Genomic DNA, 18,610 nt, shown 5'->3' on the forward strand with positions numbered 1-18,610 from the left:
GCCTGGGACCACAAACCAGCCTGTGTATGAGCCCTTGGAGCTCTGAGGGATCCAGGTTAGTTGATACTATTATTCTTCCTATGGAGTTACAATCCCCTTCAGCTCCTACAGTTCTTACCCTAGCTCTTAAACAGGAGTCCCTGACCTTAGTCCAATAGTTGGCTGTAAGTATCTCCATCCGTCTCAGTCATCTGCTGGTAGAGCCTCTCAGAGGACAGCCACACTAGGCTCCTGTTTGAAGCACATAGCATCAGTAACAGTCTCAGGTTTAGTGCCCATACATGGGATGTATCACAAGTTGAACCAGTCACTAGGTAGACTTTCTTTCAGTCTCTGCTCCATTTTTGTCCCTGCATTTCTTTTAGTTGGGGACAATTGTGCATTAAAAATTTTGAAGATGAGTTTGTGCTCCCCTGCCTTAACTGGAGGCTGTGTCTATATACTGGAAGTGATCTCTTCCAGTTCAGTCTCCCCACTATTGGGCATTTTGGCTAATGTCATTCCAGTTGAGTCCTGGTAGCCTCTCGCATCCCAAGTCTCTGAGACTTTCCAGAGATTGCCCCTACTCCCTAACCCTCACTACTGCATATTTTGATGCATTATCCTGGCCCTCTGGGTGTTCCTGCTGTCTTTCCTCATACCTGATTCTGCCCCTTCTTTTCTCCTCCCCATTCCCATTCCCCTTCTTTTCTTCCATACAATTTCCTCCCTCCCTCTATATTCTATGATTATTTTTTTCCCCTTCTAAGTGGGTTTCAGGTATTCACACTTGGGCTTTCCTTCCTGTTACATTTCCTACAGTCTGTGAATAGCTTCATGGGCATTCTGAGTTTTTTGGCTAATACCCACTTATCAGTGAGTGCATATATTTATGCATGTTTCTGTTTATAACGGCAAAACAACCTGAGACTTTCAGAGAGGTTTTCCTAAGAGAATTTTCAGAGTTGAAAGGACAAAGGGAAGTTTACTTCTGTGCCCTTTTCCAGGATCAAACTTGTAGGTCAGTCTAATGCTGAGGCAGTCTATGTCACATCTGCTGGAGAGGGGACTCAAATAGGATAGTATATTTCTTAATTAATTTGCTTGTCCTAAGGCATGAACTTATGCAAGACTTCTTCATCCAACTATTGCTTTTATCTTCTTATTTCTTATCGCAGGTCTTCTCACTCAATCTCTCAGTGACCAGGGCCATTATTCCTACTAATTCAGATCAGTTCTGCATTCATCAGATTTATGACACAATAATTATGGTTACTTCATCATTCAAATTTCAGCTTCATTGAGATATAATTGACAAAAGGTATATATTAAGATTAAAAGGTTTCGCAACTTTGTATACACATACTCATATGTGTATATTCATGTGATAAGAATTAATGAAAAAAGATCACAAATGTGAAAGAGAGTGGACAAGAGTCATTGAGCACATTTAGACAGAGGAAAGGAAGAGGAACATGTAATTATACAATAATCTCAAAAAAATATAAAAACAAAACAGAAAACACAGAACAAAAACTTTCTTCTTTCCTCATTTTATGTATCAGTTACTGACAAAGCATTGACTCTATTTGTAACAGGCAGGCATATTACTTATCTCAGTCTCCAGAATTGAGTGAGTCCCTAAAGAACTCAGAATAGGCTAGACATCAGTTATGTTTGCGCAGTGACAGTGCACCTGAGGCAGATCTTATTTTCTGACATAGCTGAGTCCTCCCTTCCCCTCAGAATGTAGATTCTAGATCTCCCTGGACTGGTAGACATCAGAGAAGGGTCTCAGCTCAGCATTTTCTTCTTGGAAAGAGGGAGGTTTGCCTGTCCTGGTGTCATGATGCGCAGCTGGGCATAGGTCACATCATGAAGATTCTGGGATGTATCAGCCTGAAATAGAAAACAGTAAAAGAAGGGTTGTATTGGCCACTGGGAAACCGGGGGTCTGGAGAAGTCAAGACCCACCTGCTCATCTATCACTTGGTCTCTGTTCATCTGTCTGTGTTTTGAGTCCTGTAACTCCTTTGGCAACAGGGAAGAAGAGGTGGTCTGTGCCCTTCTGAGTCTAGCAGGTTTCACCTGGGCATACAAGTGTACGGACGTGTCATCCTCATGTTGGCTCTGCAGAACAGAAACAAAGAAACAAAATGAGTAGATTTTAGTTCCCCAATGATTCTTCACCAGTACTTAAACAGGGTGAGAGAGAAATTTATATCAAAAGATATAAATCAGGGAGAAAACATTTGAGAGGATGGTTTTCAGCTGATATTCATTCTAAAGCCAAGAAAAAAAGCCAGGTTCAGAACTAAGTCTTTTATTTAGGAGAGATGACAGAGGTTCTGCTTAGTCAACAAAATGATGGACTGGGTATTAGGTCTCTCTTGCACCTTACTGACATAAATTAGTATAGTTATGCTCTAACTGTATTTTGAGAGAAAAGTTTTATTTTAACAGGAAGGGTGATATGTAGGAGGAGCTAAGGTGGGAGGAGTACAGAGAGGAGGAGTAAGGAGAGGAGGAGGAGAAGGAGAGGAGGATCTAGGTGATGAGAGAGGAAGAGAGAGGGGGGCCAGACATGGAGGTGGATATTCACATGTCTCTGCCAGTCACAGATAGTTGATATATCTAGATTGGGTATTAGGTTACACTTCTGATTGATATTGAGCATTACAAAACTTATAAAGCCTTTGGTTGACATTAAAAAAATTGTATAAAAGCAAAAAGGTGAATGGGGTATGGGATAGGGATTTTCTAGGGAGAGGAAATGGGGAAAGGAGATGCCAGCTAAAATATAAATAAAATATCCAATAAAAATAATAATATTTAACATAAAAGAACAAGAAACATGTTAGTAACCAGACAGATACTGAGGAGTTAGAAAATATGAGTCACAAGTAAACAAAGCAAGAATGAAATTACTGGAAGCAGGTGTTTCCAGAAACAAGAAGCCAGCTTTGGAACATACTGATGGTTGAAAGAAGGGAGGACAGAGGTTCTTCCTGTGATGCTCAGGGTCATAAGTTCTTAGTGATGTGAATAAACAAGAATCTCACCAGTATGTCTAGCTCCACACTGTCTGCAGGCCTTGTGAACTTCACAGTAGCATCTGTAATAACAAAGCACAAGTGTTTTCCCCATGCAGATTCCCAGGACCAGATCCATGCACGTTTTCTGATTGAAAATAGAAGAGGTCATGAAGGTAATGGTACATAGTGAGGATTCAGAGTTCCTGATACTTCACCAGCACTGTGAAGCTGAGACCTCAGACATCTCCCTCCCAGGCCCTCTTTCTCACACAAGATTTCTTCCCGGATGGCAAGAGTTAGGCTGGAACTGAAAAGACAAGAGGGTGTCAAGTGGCAGTGATCGGTCAGGCGTGTGGTGTCTAGGTTGTTGGGCATGAGTTTTACCTCTTCTGCAGGTGTCCAGCCATGCTTATTGGCTCTGCAGCTCCATTTGGATGTTGCAAGTCAGTCTTTGTCTGTACTGAAAAAGAGGAAAAAGCCTCAGCCTGGACTTGGAGACTCCTTACTATACAAAATCTCAGAAGAAAGGGACATTTAAAATTCATTGCATGTGTTCAAATATTCTAACAGATAGAAAGGCTGATACAACCTGACATTGGACAGGTTTCAGGATTATATCCTCTGATCTGAGATTCTACAGAAATGTTTCTAAACTTATCTGCCCCAGGCTATGCTTTTTCCTTGGGCTGGTGTCCTAAACCCCTACTTGGAGATTCCACAGTGAGACCCACTGTCTACTCAGACCCAGGCCTCCCACATCCTGCTCACCTCCCTTCCTGTGCTTGATCTGGTGGCAGAGTCTGAGGAAAAAGAGGGTGAGGACAATGAGCAGTAGGAGGAAGACCACGGAGACCCATATCATAGACTTCTGGGACCTTGCCAGTCCTAGGACACAAGTGATATCATAAGTGACAGGCTGTGGAAAAGAGCCTACTATGTGAGACTAAAGAGGCCACCACAGAACCTGAATGATTCAAGACTAGGTCCTCTGCATATATGCTATGGTTGTTTGCTTGGTGTTTGTGGAAAGGGGACTCCTGACTGGTAATTGGAGTTGTCTCTGAATCCTTTGACTGTTCTTAGAACCCTACTTTTCCTACTGGGTTGGATCAACTAATCCTGATGTGAGAGTTTATGCCTGGTCTTATTGTATCCTGTTGTTCTGTGTTCAACTGATGCTCCTATGTGTACTGCTCTTTTCTGGTGAAAATGTGTGGGATAGTATAACTGGGGGAAATTGAAAGTTGGAGCATCTGGGAAGAGTGCAGGAAGGGAAAGCTGCACCATAATGTATTGTATAAGAGAAGAATAAATAAAAATATTTTTAAAACAGGTCCTACTAAGTGAATGGCCATGCTGTGTATTTTTGTTAACTAACTCTAAGTCTGAGAGCCATGCAACATGAAACTATATCCCAACACTTGCAGTCAGTTTACCTGTTCCAGGTCACCTAGAAGAAAGGTATGTTGTGGTGGATTAATCTCAAGGTATCTGGTCTCCCGTCTAGTTCCCTACACTGGAGCTAAACATTATACACTTGAAGGAAGGATCCGTGATGCTCTTCCCTAGCTTTGTACCACACCCCTACACAAAGTCACCATCCCAGCAGCAAATGGGAAAGAACTGTTGCAGAAGTGGATTCTAGAGCCTTTCTCTGTAAGCAGATGACACAGAGAATATGAGGAATAACAAGAACTTGCTGCCTATGTGAGAGCTCTCAAATTTCAACTTGTAGAAACTGAAAACTGCACAATAGAGTGGTTTTTCCATGTCAACCTCTCCTGAAGAAAATTCACCAATGCCATAAATATCATGATCCATATACTCTCCCCACAACAGAGCTCTTGCTTAGACCTCTGTGACCAGACACCATGGGAATTTCATGACTTGATACTGTTGAGTAAAGCAATCAGGGGACTTGACACCTCTCATTTTTGTGCTCCTCTCAATATCACTATTCATCAGCATGCCTGTATTGCAGCCTAGCCTCTGAGATTCTCTGTTACTAGGGATGATGGTAAAGTCTGACTTCCATACCCAGCACATTGATCACCATCCAAGCTAATACAGGAATGAAGACTCACAGAGACAGAGTTTCCATGCATTTTAGAATGGGATAAACTTCCTGGACAGGAAAATCTAAAACTTTTGTTGGAATGGGTTTGTGAGTACCAAAAGACTGTGGCAAATAGATTGTGAGGATGATGTGTAGAAGGTCACCTGCATATTTTCAACCCTTTAAGTCTTCTCACATGTACACTGCAGCCTCTCCAGAACCTTCTACTTTCTACATGGAATCTTCTAGATTCCAGTGTAGAAGGTAGAGTGTTCATTAATTTTAAAACATCAGTTTACTTCTTAATCTCTGAATAATGAACCTTCTTTTTATGATCCTTTCTATGTTAAACTTATTCCTATACCATCCAAGAGCTTCCTTGTTAATAAATCATGTGTTACCTTCTGAGCTCACACAGGTCAGAATCACCTCACCTGAGACTTTGATCTCCACAGAAACACTGGGGTGTGACAACAGGTAAGGAGATGAGCTTTGAGAACCAAAGCACATATAGTGACCCTCAAGGACTGGGGTCACAGCACTCAGGAAGAATTCTGCCTCACATTGTGGATCTTGGAAATTTAATTTCTGATGCACAGAGGGATAGGCAGCACCATCCTTGAACAGAAAGAAAGTGTCCATTGGGATTGATGATTGACAGAGAAGGGTCACATTCTCTCCTGAGAACACAATGGTGCCAGGATGCACTGACAGATTGGGTGTGATATGAGGATGTCCTAGAAAAGAGAAACATGAGTGGGGAGCTACAGTCACAGTTCTGAGGTTCTATTTCAGTATCTAGTCTATATATTCACAGTCAATCCCTCACCCACTACATTGTCAATTGGTAGATCTCTGAGATTCCTGAGAAGAGTAACCTCACCCTGAAATTTCCATCATCATATTGATGATCAATCCAAGGACTCCTCCCATCTGAGCCTGTGCTAAGTTAGTTCCCTGCTGAATTCATGACTTTTCCTCACCTGTGACCAGGATGTCTTGAGGAACACTAGGGGATGACCATTCAGAAGAAGATCTGGATACACCGTAGCATCTATATTGGCCAGCAGTAGAGAAATCCACAGAACCTAAGGTGAAGTTGGCATAATATTGTCCAGTCTGTGACTGACTGACAGCGAGCTGTGTGAGGTCACTTTTACCCTCTTTGGATAGAGCAAATCTGTCATAACTGGTCTCAGAGGAACACTGGAGTGTCAGGTCCACTCCAGGGGCCAGAACAGGGCCTTGCTGGTTCAGCAAGGAGGGCTTCCTTGACAACCCTGAAACAATGAGAGATAACATGTCATCAAGTTGATCTTGTAATACATTCCACCACTGATCCTGCTGTAACTATGACATGACCCCCAATGTTTTGGCCCTTAGTAGTCAAGACCTTTCTTCAGCCACTTATTTCCCAGAAACCTCCTGGAAGTGGCAATGCTAGTAACAAAATGTTTTGTGGTATCAAAATACAGTTAAATAAAAGACAAGATTCCCTCACCTGAAACATATATCTCCAGATGGTTACTGGCCTCTGACCACACATGTGGAGTACTTGCATTGTATCCATAACATCTAAAGGGCCCCTTCTTGCTAGTTGCCACAGAGATGTCAGAGAACAGAGCCTGGGACTTCCCAGTGTGTATGAACTGTGCCTTCTGGGACTTGGAGAACTTCAAATCTTTCCCAGTCACAACGAACCAATCATATTTTTTTGAAGAGACACATTGGAGGGTCACATTAACTCCTGGGGTCACCACAGGACTGGGAAAGGCTGAAAGAGTAGGTTTGCCATGGTGTACATCTATGAAAAGAAGAGGCACACTGTCAAACGAGAAAAAAAGCTTCCATTGCCCTCAGCAGATGGACTGTGGGTGAACAACTTTAGAACAGTATTTCCTGGAGAAAAAGAAAAGGATTATGAACCTTACTGAATTGTCACCTGTCACCACCAGCCCAGGTTGTGACTTGGCTCTGTCCACCTATAAAGTTGTAAGAGTAAGAGTTGTATGGTTCTGCATTCAGGCTTTTCAAAAAGGGGATGGTGGAATTTGCTTTATTGTGTTCTATTTGAGTTCTTCTGTCCCAGGTTCTAGGCTTCCCTGTTTATGTATCACATACTTATAGGTTCCTGGGGTCCCCACACACCATATGGTTGCAGGACTCCCTGAGGGGAATCATGGAGCCTGAATGAGCCCAGATGGTAAGTTTTTGATAGGACCCTACAAAGTAGAGGAAGATGTACATATCTTAGGACTGCTGCACAGAAGTCACAGCAGCAGATCACATTTAAACTGATATACAATAGCAGAAGGACACACAAGGATCCCACATTTCTCTAGACTCTTGGTATCACAGTTATTATCCACCTATGTTTTTGCACACAGGTCCAGCTATATCACATATTCTGTAACAATAGGTGCAGAAGCCTAGGTTCACTCACCTACCACAAATCAAGTCTTTGCCTGGAATCCTGTTTCTGTAGTGATATCATTTAAATGGAAGGCTAGGGCTTTCTTACCTGAGACAAAGAGTTCTATCTGATTATTTGACACTGACCACAGGTGGGAGCTATTCAAGTAATATCCATAGCATGTGAACCTCCATCTCTAGTTGTGGGTCACAGGACCCAATATAAACTGGGTCAGGGATGATCTTAAGTATGTATTATATATATGCAGTCCTGGAGAGTTTCTCTTCTTCTTTCATTTAAGTTAGCATGAACTTTTTATATGCCTGATGTGAGTCACACTGAAGGGTCACATGCCTTCCTGAGGACACCAGAGGCCTGGGAATGGCTGACAGGGTAACTTTGCTGGAGTAAACTCCTAGAAGAAACTAGGAAGCCTGTGAGGTGAAATATGTGGTAAACATTGTCTGGCTCTACTGGGATTTGAGGAAGAGACACCGCAGTGAACATACATCTTTCTAAAGGAAGTTCTCGGGGATTTGGAAGTGTCCTCTCACCTGTCACCATCAGCTCCAGTGTGTCACTGTGCTGTGACCACCCACCAGAATTGTAACAGTAACAGCGATATTGCCCTGCATTATGCTTTCTCATGGATGCAATGAAGAACATGGCCTTGTTACCAGGCTGCTTTGGAATTTGTCTGGGCCAGGATAATGGGTTTCCTTCTTTATACAGGAAATATATGTTGGTTTCCATGGTCCCCTCACACCAAATGGTCACAGAATTCCCTGATTGGATCACAGAACCTGGCTCAGCCCACAAGGTGGGTTTCTGGAGGTTCCCTGCAAGGAAATAGGTGAGTAAGACTTAGGACATTGCATGGTTTTACAGTAACGATCAACTATACTGTGCTGACTCTTGACTTTTCCCCAGAATAGCCAAAGGACTGATAATGTCATGGGAAGACCCGTCACTCACCTAAACATCTCGGGTTTCATTCTCATTATCACCTACCACACACATACTTTAATGAACTGTATACTGTGTCTATTGGCTCTGGACCATATGGTCCTTGGACACATCACATACCAGGGCCTCCACTGAAAACCTATGTCAAGTGAAATGTTATTTCACAGAGACACTTCAGCTCCCTCACCTGAGACCAGGAACTCCAATGGGTGACTGGCTTCTGACCACACCTGAGGATTATCTTCAGAATAGCCATAGCATCTGAATCTCCAACGTTGTCCAGAAGTTATTGGACCCACTTGGAACCTGGCCAGAGACGCCATGAAGTATGGGTCATGTAAGCCAAAGGATCTGTAGATTTTCTGCTCATCATTTCTTAAAATGAACCAGTTAAATGTCTGATTTGAGGTACATGAGATGTTCACAAACACTCCTAAGTTTACAACATGGCTTTGTAGGGAAGAAATGGTGGGTTTTTCATAGACTCCTAGGAAAGATACACATGAAATATCGAACCAGCATAAACAATCAACATTGTCCTTTATAGCTAGTCTGTGGTAGAAGATACTGTTGGATCAGTATTTCCTTGACAATAACATGTGGATCTCAGACTCCTGAGAACACTCTCACCTGTAACCACCAGCTCCAGGGTGTCACTGGGCTCTGACCACCCAGCAGAGGTGTAAGAGTAGCAGGAATATCGCCCTGCATTCAGATGTGTCACAGATGGGATGGTGAGTTTTGCTTTATTGTGGTCCATTTGGAGCTGTCTGTCCCAGGATTCTAGGCTTCCCTCTCTATATAGCTTATATGTTTGGGTTTTGTGTTCCCCCTCACACCAGATGGTCACAGGGCTCCCTGAGGTTATGATGGAACCTGGATGAGCCCAGAGTATGGGTTTGTGATGGGTCCCTGTAAGAAAGTAGAACATGAGGTATGTCTGTCAGGAAAGTTGATCAAAGAAGGTCACATTTGCAAATGACACTTAAGCTGATCTATAATAGCACAGGGAGATAGAATGCCTCCACGTTTCCCGAAACTCTTGGGTTCCACTGTTAAAATTGATCCTAATTTCTGCACCTTACATCCAGCTGTATCGCACATTAGGTTCAGTATCCCTGGCTCTCAATCATCCACTACACATCACATCCTTCTCTGGAATCCTGTATCAGATGTAAGATCATTCAAGGGAAAGCAATGGCTTCCTTACCTGGGACCAGGAGTTCTAAGTGGTTACTGGGCCTTGACCACGACTGGGAGTTACTCAAGTAATATCCATAGCATGTGAACCTCCACCTTTGGTTGTAGGTAACAGGACCCACTGTGAAGAGGGCTCTCCATAGTGCAGGGTATGTTTGCCATGAGGGCACCACAGTGGAGAATTTCTCATCTTCCTTCATTAGAATAAACCTATCATATGTAACTTGTGATGCACACTGAAGGGTCACATTTCCCCCTGAAGTCACAACATAGCTGGGAAGGGCAGACAGCCTGACTTCACCGAGGATAACTCCTAAGAGAGATGAGGAAGCCTGTTAAGTGAACTCACATGGGAAGCATTGAAGTTAATCCTCTTCTCAGACTTAAGAAAGGGAGTCCCCAATGAACATAGACCTTTTCTCAAGGAAGATCCTGCAGTATAGGTAAAGTCTTCTCACCTGTCACCACCAGCTCCATGATGTCACTTTGTCGTAACATGTTAGTTGGGGTTTTATAGGAACACCAGTATTGACCTGCATGATTCCATTGAATCGGTGAGATAGAGAACTTGGCCTTGTTTTCAGTTTCTCGAAGGGTTGTCGGTATGAGGCAATCTGGACTTCCTTCTTTGTAGAAACAGTATTCTTTGGCATGTAAGGACCCTTCACAGAAGATGGTCACCTGTTGCCCAATGGCCACCACATTGCTTGGCACCACCTTGATTGTGGGTTTAGAGAAGGCCCCTGAAAATATCAGCAGCTGTGTTCAAGGATATATCCTTCAGATACCAGTGGTCAGACCAAGAATGTTTAAGGCATCCCCAGCATCAGCCCACACCTACTGTTCTTCATCTTCTTCTTTCAGGAGTGACCTGTAGTCCCCATCAAATATGTTCAAAATGCAACAGCTAAGAAGACACTCACCTGACAGTACAGGGTTTCCAGATCCCAGGATCAATCCTGAAAGAGAGATACCTGTGAGTGTTTGCACTGAAACCTGAGCAGCTCCTCCACTTTCAGATGACTTCTGAGCTGATGAGACATCCTGATGTTCCACAGAATGGTTGTGAGGAAGATTTCCTCTCAGACAAAAATTCTCCCCCTCAGTCTTTACATCTCACCAAGATACAGCAGGGCTGTGAGAGTGGGGGTCATTTCATCTTCTAGTTGCTGCAGGTTTGCAGAGTTTATCGTCTTGCCAAATGAACAGACAAGAAGTACATTGCCTAGGCAGTCTGGATTCTTATTTGTGTCATGAGGCTCAGAGAAAGAGGAACTTATCTGAGGCATCTGGCTCTTTTTTCCCAGATCTGTAGTGGGTTGGGCTCCAGAATATGTGGTTTCTGACTCTGTGGTTCTTTAGTTTCAGTTTCTGAGACATAACCACTTGAATCTCACACAGTTCTAAACCTCATTCTATTCCCTCAGCTGTGTCTGTGCTGACACTACAGCCAAATCTGGTTATGATCTCTTCATGCACATCATCTCCATTGTACCCATCTATATCTGCCTGGATGGTCCCAATCAAAGGAACTAGGACCGAACACAAAATGAACCTGGTTGTTTCCAGAGTCTGCACGTTCACCTATAAAAGCTCAGAGCTGGATGATCTTTTTCTCTTAGACCATCTTTTTAGTTATTATTCATTCCTTCAACCAGACCAAACCCTTGAGATGCATTGGGGATATTACATGAACTTTTCATGGGGATATATAAAAAATGTCTACTCACAAGATGAGAGAGCAGTGACAGAAAGCTTCATTTCTGTCAAGACTCTACACAAATCCAGCTGGTGAACCAATGGATTATATTAGGGTTCATTAGAAGTGTGTGATCAATTTAGCAGGTTTTCTGATTTTTTGAGAAAGAGTCTTATACATAGCTCAGGTTGTCCTGATTCTCACTGTATAGACCAAAATACCTTGAACTCAGAGAGATAAACCAACCAGCCACTGCCTGTTAACTGTTGTGACAACAATATGTTCCATGTAGAAAGAAACATTGCCAATGTTCAGTGTTTATATCACTAGATCCCTGCAAAAAGAGCTTTACCTTCCATAAGTTATCTGTCTACTATTCCACAGGGAGAGCAATGGCCCATAAGTTTCTACACCATGAAGGAATACATATGGGACCAACCTTGTGTAGGTCATTTGTGTGTAATCACAGTTACTTAGACATCAAATGGCAAAAGTCATGTTGTTCCTGGAACCCAGTGTCTCACAGCATGGAAAGATGCAGGTTGAAGCTGCAGGGAGGATGCATAACAGAAGAGACATTCCGAGAAGCTATTTTTCAGTTGTCATGGTTGAATACAGAGGAAACGTAAGGAGATATGTAGAAGGAAATATGATATGTATATGAGTCTTGATTTGACTCCACTCTTTTGAAAAATCTGCTACAGATGCATTGTCCTTTTCCTAGCAACATATGTCATTTCTGTAGGAATAATCTTATCAACACCCTTACCTCTCTGGTATTCCTATTTTATTGCTTAGAATTTTTCTGAGATTTTGAAGGATACTTTTGAGTTAATGCTTATACATGCCCAAATACCCATTATAGCTTGAACATTGGTAGTATCTTAACTATGAGCCTCAGCATCATCCTGATTGTCTACTATCAGTCTTACTTTTCACCATGGTTATGGGTTCAGAATCTTTGTGAGTAAGGATTGCACAGGACACATTAACTTTCTGACTTTTTAGAATATATATGGGGTACAATAAAATTTTATTCATGTAAATTTTACAATGAAATGGACACTGTCTGCTTATATACAGATGATTCATACATTAAATCTGAATTGTAAAGGTTGACAAAATTATGGGCTGAAAAACAGAACTGAAAATTAAAGTTTGCAAATGTGCTCAAGAAAGAAAGGCTAACACCGTGTAGTCCCTGCATAGTGGATACTGTCATGAAGGATCACTTCAGGGAGACTACCTCCACTGTGTTGGGTGAGAAAGGGTGAGAGCCCCTTCTTAGTTAGTGCTAAGTCAGTATATGCCCTGTGCTCTTTTTGCAGGTGGGTATTGTGATAACTCATCTTACTGTCGGCCATCCACAGTGACACTAAAATCGACTACTTCCTACTTTCATTCTTTGGCATCTGTCTCATGTGTTAATATCAGTTTCAGTTTAGAAGATACACTGTATCCATTCCATGAAGGATACCAACTAGTAATCCATGCCAATTATTCAAATTTTTATCCCCTTGTCAAAGATGACTGATATACAACAGATATGTTGATCTCAGGCTGTGTTCTCCCCTTCTGTATGTATCGGTTCACTTTCTGTTTCTATAACTTAGTATTTGACCCTGTGTCATTATAAAGAAATCTGTTTTGTGCATTTGGTGTTTCGGCTATTATGTGAGAAGAGGAATTTCTTTTCTGTTCCAATCTATTTGGAGTTCTGTAAGTTTCTTGTGTGTTTATGGGTATCTCTTTTTTTAGATTAGGGAAGTTTTCTTCTATAATTTTGCTGAAGATATTCACTGGCCTTTAAGTTGGGAATCTTTGCTCTCTTCTATACCTACTATCCTTAGGTTTGGTCTTCTCATTGTGTCCTGGATTTTCTGCATGTCTTGGGTTAGAAGCTTCATGCATTTTGCCCTTTCTTTGATACTGTTGTGTCAATGTTTTCTATGGTTTCTTCTGAACCTGAGATTCTCTGATGCCATTTATATGTCATTATATATTTGAAGATTGCATTATGGTTATGTGTCTATATAGAAACTATTAGTTGTACACAGTTGGGAAAAGAATAGAAGTCTATATTCTTTGTTCACTCAAGATCAGAAATGAAATATTAATGCTATGAAATTTTGTAATTCCTATGTAGAGTGTATCTTATTTATTATCTAGTATCTTGGCTTACAATATGGACAAATTCAAAGCATTTATTAAAAATATCACAATTTTTATTTTGTAATGAAAATATACAGCACACATTTCAATATGAACCTTAAGAAATGTTTAGAGATATCCTTCAAATTTATGACAAACCATTTTATCTGAATTAAATAAAAATAACATCAAAAATGAAAAAGAATAAGAAAAAAATCTGGTGAGATTAGCTGATAATTTTCAAAGATGTAAGTCTAACCTCCAGCAACCCCTGTGCATTCTCTGGTAAGGATGCTGTTTGCTGTGGCACTGAATGCTAGCGAAAAGAAATAGCTGACCCAATAACAGTTGCTCCCCCTCCTGCTGGCCTGGACTATGGTTTAGTTGCTTGTTATTTTGTTCCTCTAACTTCCTAAATGCTAGACAAGACATCACTTCCTTCTCAACACTCTGTATCTAAGTGTCACCATTTCTCCTTCCTCAATATTTCTCTGATGACCACAGCTCTTTATCTGACATTGCAGTTTCTTCCTCAATGTTCCAGCCACTCATGCTCACTGCAGGAATGTCACTATCTTCCATTTAAGACAGAAGAGTAACACTTAGCGCTATACAACCTCAAGCAAGGCATAATCTCCTTACTCCCTCTCTTGATGTAGGATGACGTTAATGTCTTTACTTTTAAGGTGACTATGCGAACCCAAAAGTCTGGTGACATGGATAAGTTTAAAAACCTGGGTCCACAGATGGTTTTAATGCAGAATTCTATCAGACCTTCAAGGAAGACCTAGTACCAATTCCCTTCAAACTATTGCACAGAATAGAAACAGAAGGAACACTACCCAATTTGTTCTATGAAGCTAAAACTACACTCATATCTAAACCTCACAAAGACCCAACAAAGAAAGAGAACTTCAGACCAATCTCTCTTATGAATATTGATGCAAAAATACTCAAGAAAATTCTTGCAAACCCAATCCAAAAACACATCAAAACAATCATCCATCATGATCAAGTAGACTTTATCCCAGGAATGCAGGGAAGGTTCAATATTCAGAAACCCATCAATGTATTCCACTATATATATATATATACAAGCTCAAAGGAAAAAAAAAAACATGATCATCTCACTAGATGCTGAGAAAGCATTTGACAAAATCCAACATCCTTTCATGATAAAAGTCTTGGAAAGATCAGGAATTCAAGTCCCATAGTTAAACTTAGTAAAAGCAATATACAGCAAGCCAGTAGCCAACATCAAACTAAATGGAGAGAAACTTGAAGCAATGCCACTAAGATCAGGGACTAGAAAAGGCTGCCCACTCTCACTCTACCTATTCAATATAGTACTGGAAATCCTAGCCAGAGCAATTAGACAACAAAAGGAAGTCAAAGAGATAGAAATAGGAAAGGAAGAAGTCAAAATTTCACTATTTGCAGATGATATGATAGTATACTTAAGTGAACCTAAAACTTCCACCAGAGAAGTCCTAAACCTGATAAACAACTTCAGCAAAGTGGCTGGATATAAAATAACCAATTTTCTGGTTTAAATGATAACAGCACCCATAGGATCACATGATTAAATACGTGGTCTCCACTAGGTTGAACTGTTTGGAAAAATAAGGAGGTATAGTATTGTTACAGGAGGCATTTCACCAGGGTTTTGAAATTTCAAAAACTCATGTCATTCTCAGTGCTCTATCTCTTCCTCCTGCTTTAATGTGACCTTTCAGCTGTTCCTGTCACCATGCTTTTGCCTTGCAACCTCTGAAACCACAAGCTCAATTAAACATGTCTTTTTATATTTTGGGTTGTGAACAATAGCCTTTAACAGGTTAGCCATTCCTCCAGAACTAAAAGTCTACTTTTATATGCTGGTTTGATTATGGAGTTTTGTTCCAGCAAGAGAAAAGTTACTACCCAATTCGTAAGATGTTTAATATATTTGATCCGAGTTAGAGGAGATTTTCTATAGTGAGATCAGGATTAGCCCTGCTTGCATCACAAAAGAGACAGAGTACTGGGATTCTTGAGTCTAGAGATCATATTAGTCTAAGAAAGTGAGAATTCTAAAGTTTAATAATGAGATGGTCAAAGAACAATCCTGGTACTTAAGAAATAACTACACCAAGTGCCAAGAAGCCAAGGGGACTTTTACAACTAATGACATTGGAATAAAAGATGGTACTGAAGGTCTGGGGAACACCATCCTCACCAGTGAGGGACTCTGAGTCACTCTAGCTATCATGAGGAAACAGATTTATTTAATTCCCCATGAAATAGATTCAGAAGAGATTTTTTTTTTGCTGTTTTTAAAAGCTAGTTGTCTTTTCTGTTTTCAAAACTGTTATTGCATTAGAAGGCAGAAGCATATAATATTACTTTATTCTACTTTTCCCTTGCCCATTTCATTACCCATCACCACCTCTCTTCTTGTGAACTTCTGACCATGTCGTTTCCCACACTCTTTGTAGAAAGAACTGTTTTCCATTAATCTATTTGTTCATTTACATCCCAGTTGCTGCCCCCATCTCAGTACCTCCCTCACACAGTCCCTCCCTCATACTCCCTCTTCCTTTCCTTTGAGAAGGTGGATGCTCCCCACTAGATACCCTCTACCCTGGCACATCAAGGCTCTGCAGGGCTAGGCATATCATCTCCCATTTAGGCCACATAAGGCAATGCAGCCAGGGGAACAGATTCCACAGTTCCACAGAAGGGCAATAGCTTTAGGGACAACATCCTTCCAGTTCCATGGGGACTCACATGAAGACTGAGCTGCACATTCACTTGTACAGGGCCTTAGGTCCAGCCACTGTATGTCCTTTTTCATTGATGCTTCAGTCTGTGAAGTTTAGTTGACTCTGTTATTCCTCCTGTGGAATTCCTACCCCCTTCAGGGCTCAGGGAAGAATTACAATGCCCAGGTGTGGCATCATCTTAAAATTTAAATACCCAGTGAATGACATCTCTCCCCAAAGGAAAATGATAATATCTCTGACTCAAATGGGAAACTCAGTCACTCATTGGGCCTGATATTCAGACCAAGCTAGAAAGGGCATAACTGTAAAGTCCAAATGCAACTAAGAAATCCTTTGAAATTCCCTCATAAAGTACCAATATCACATTAGAAAGGAAGCCAAAATGAATTACAACTTACTGTATCCCAACTGCTAAGACATGGACTACTGTATTAACCCCCATTCTATCATATATAAAACCCACAGAGCAATACTAGTCAAGTCAAGGTCTGAAACTGTCCAGGGAAGCTCTGCTTTTTTTTCCCATGAGACTCGGCAGAGACAAACAGGATGGAGCAGAATTTGAACAGGCAGACAGAGAGAGAGAGAGAGAGAGAGAGAGAGAGAGAGAGAGAGAGAGAGAGCACAGAGGGTCCGCGCCCTCTGCAGGTGGCCTCCTTAGCCTCTGTGCCACCACCGGTTAGCTGAAGCTGTGTTTTCAATACATTCCCTAGTGACAAGTCCATAGACTCTTTTTGACAAAATTTGTTCTTTGGAGGAATGTTCTTTTGGTTCTTCTTTGGTTGAATGTTCTTTTGTTATTGTTACTGTTGTTGTTGCTGCTGCTGTTGTTAACATAATTTGCAGACTTAAGACATCTGTACAGTATATTACAAACGTATTAATCCCTGACTTCATTTGAAGGTCAACCTTTTGCAGGACAAGATGTCAGAATTTAGTTTCATTTGTCTGCATAATTGAAATCTGTGTTTACCTTTATTATCATTTGTTGATCTGTCCATCCTCCATGCCCATTTTTATATCTCCATGAAGAATGTTTACATCTTTGTCAATTGTTATGTCTTTGTCAAACCTAGAATCTATTTCATTCCATTTGTCTATATCCCTCTTGTGCCAGTACCTTGCTGTATTATTTGATATGGCTCAGTAGTACAACATGGAATCAAGTATTGTGAGATCCCCTGCACCATTCACTTCGGTCAGGACTTATTTGGCTATCCTAGGTCTTCCTTTGTGTTTCTATATAAATGAGAAGTTTTTCCTAAGAATGTGAAGAAAGGTTTTGGTATTTTGATTGGGATTGCATTGAATTTGCAAATTATTTTTGGCATGATGGATACTTTTTACAATATTAAGTCCTTCATCCATATACACAAAAGAGGTCTTTCCATCTGCGAGGGTCTTTCTCAATGTCCTCCTTCAAAAATTTGAAGTTTTCATCGCAGAGGTCTTTCAACTCCTTCATTAGGTTTATTCCCATACATGTTATTTATTTTATGAGAGTATTTTGAATGACGTTGTTTCTGTTGTTTCATTGAAAGCATATTTGTTATTGATATATAGAAAGGCTACTGAGTTTTGTAAGTCAATATTATATAGTACCACATTTATGAAACAGTTTATCATTTCTAGAAGATTTCTGGTAAAAGTTTTTGGGCCCCTGTGTGCATAATATCATAGCATTTATAAGTAAGGATAAATTGTTCTGTCCTATTTGTACCCTTGAGCAATACTGTATTAGATTGGGAAGAACTGAAAGCATACCCTCTATAACTATGATGACAAATGCTATCTACTCTTTTACTTTTTTTCAAAATATACCTCAGTGGTTTGTAGACATTCATATGAGCAGTTGTTCTCACATCCTCACCTTGCCTACTTGAATGTCTTTTATAGTTCATTTTTTAAAAGATGTATTTATTTAATATATTTAAATACACTGTACCCATCTTCAGACACACCAGAAGATGGCATCAGATTCCATTAGAGATGGTTGTGAGCCACTGTGTAGTCACTGGGAATTGAACCCAGGACCTCTGGAAGTGCAGTCAGTGCTCTTATCCATAAAGCCATCTCTCCAGCCCTATTCTTTCATTCTTCTTCATCCTAGTTCTTGGTATTTTACCTAGAACAGTAAACAAGAGGAAGAAATAAAGCACAAGTTAAAAAGGAAAGCATCAAATTAGGCCGGTTTACATATAATATGATTCTGTACTTACATAATACTGGACAGCTCACCACGAAATACTTGGATCTCAAAAACATTTTCATCAAAGTAGCAGAAAACAAATCAATTCACAAATATCACTGTTTCCTAGGTGCAAAGATATAAGAAAGGATGAAAAG

At 40.7% G+C, this 18,610-nt stretch overlaps 1 pseudogene across 1 annotated transcript; it reads right to left on the reverse strand.

Annotated features, from left to right (window-relative positions):
- Positions 1 to 1,259: 1,259 nt before the first annotated feature.
- On the reverse strand, positions 1,260 to 10,941 carry LOC143440859 (leukocyte immunoglobulin-like receptor subfamily B member 3; annotated as a pseudogene). The gene is made up of 16 exons (XR_013108206.1): positions 10,770 to 10,941; positions 10,573 to 10,608; positions 10,108 to 10,392; positions 9,660 to 9,962; positions 9,080 to 9,361; positions 8,637 to 8,936; positions 8,038 to 8,322; positions 6,572 to 6,874; positions 6,054 to 6,350; positions 5,505 to 5,807; positions 3,783 to 3,899; positions 3,399 to 3,474; positions 3,230 to 3,321; positions 3,042 to 3,094; positions 1,954 to 2,109; positions 1,260 to 1,878 (listed from the first exon to the last, which is right to left on the reverse strand). The product of XR_013108206.1 is annotated as a leukocyte immunoglobulin-like receptor subfamily B member 3 (transcript).
- Between the last annotated feature and the right edge of the window lie 7,669 nt (positions 10,942 to 18,610).

Source organism: Arvicanthis niloticus, chromosome 30 (genome assembly GCF_011762505.2).
Source record: "Arvicanthis niloticus isolate mArvNil1 chromosome 30, mArvNil1.pat.X, whole genome shotgun sequence".
Lineage (NCBI taxonomy): Eukaryota > Metazoa > Chordata > Mammalia > Rodentia > Muridae > Arvicanthis > Arvicanthis niloticus.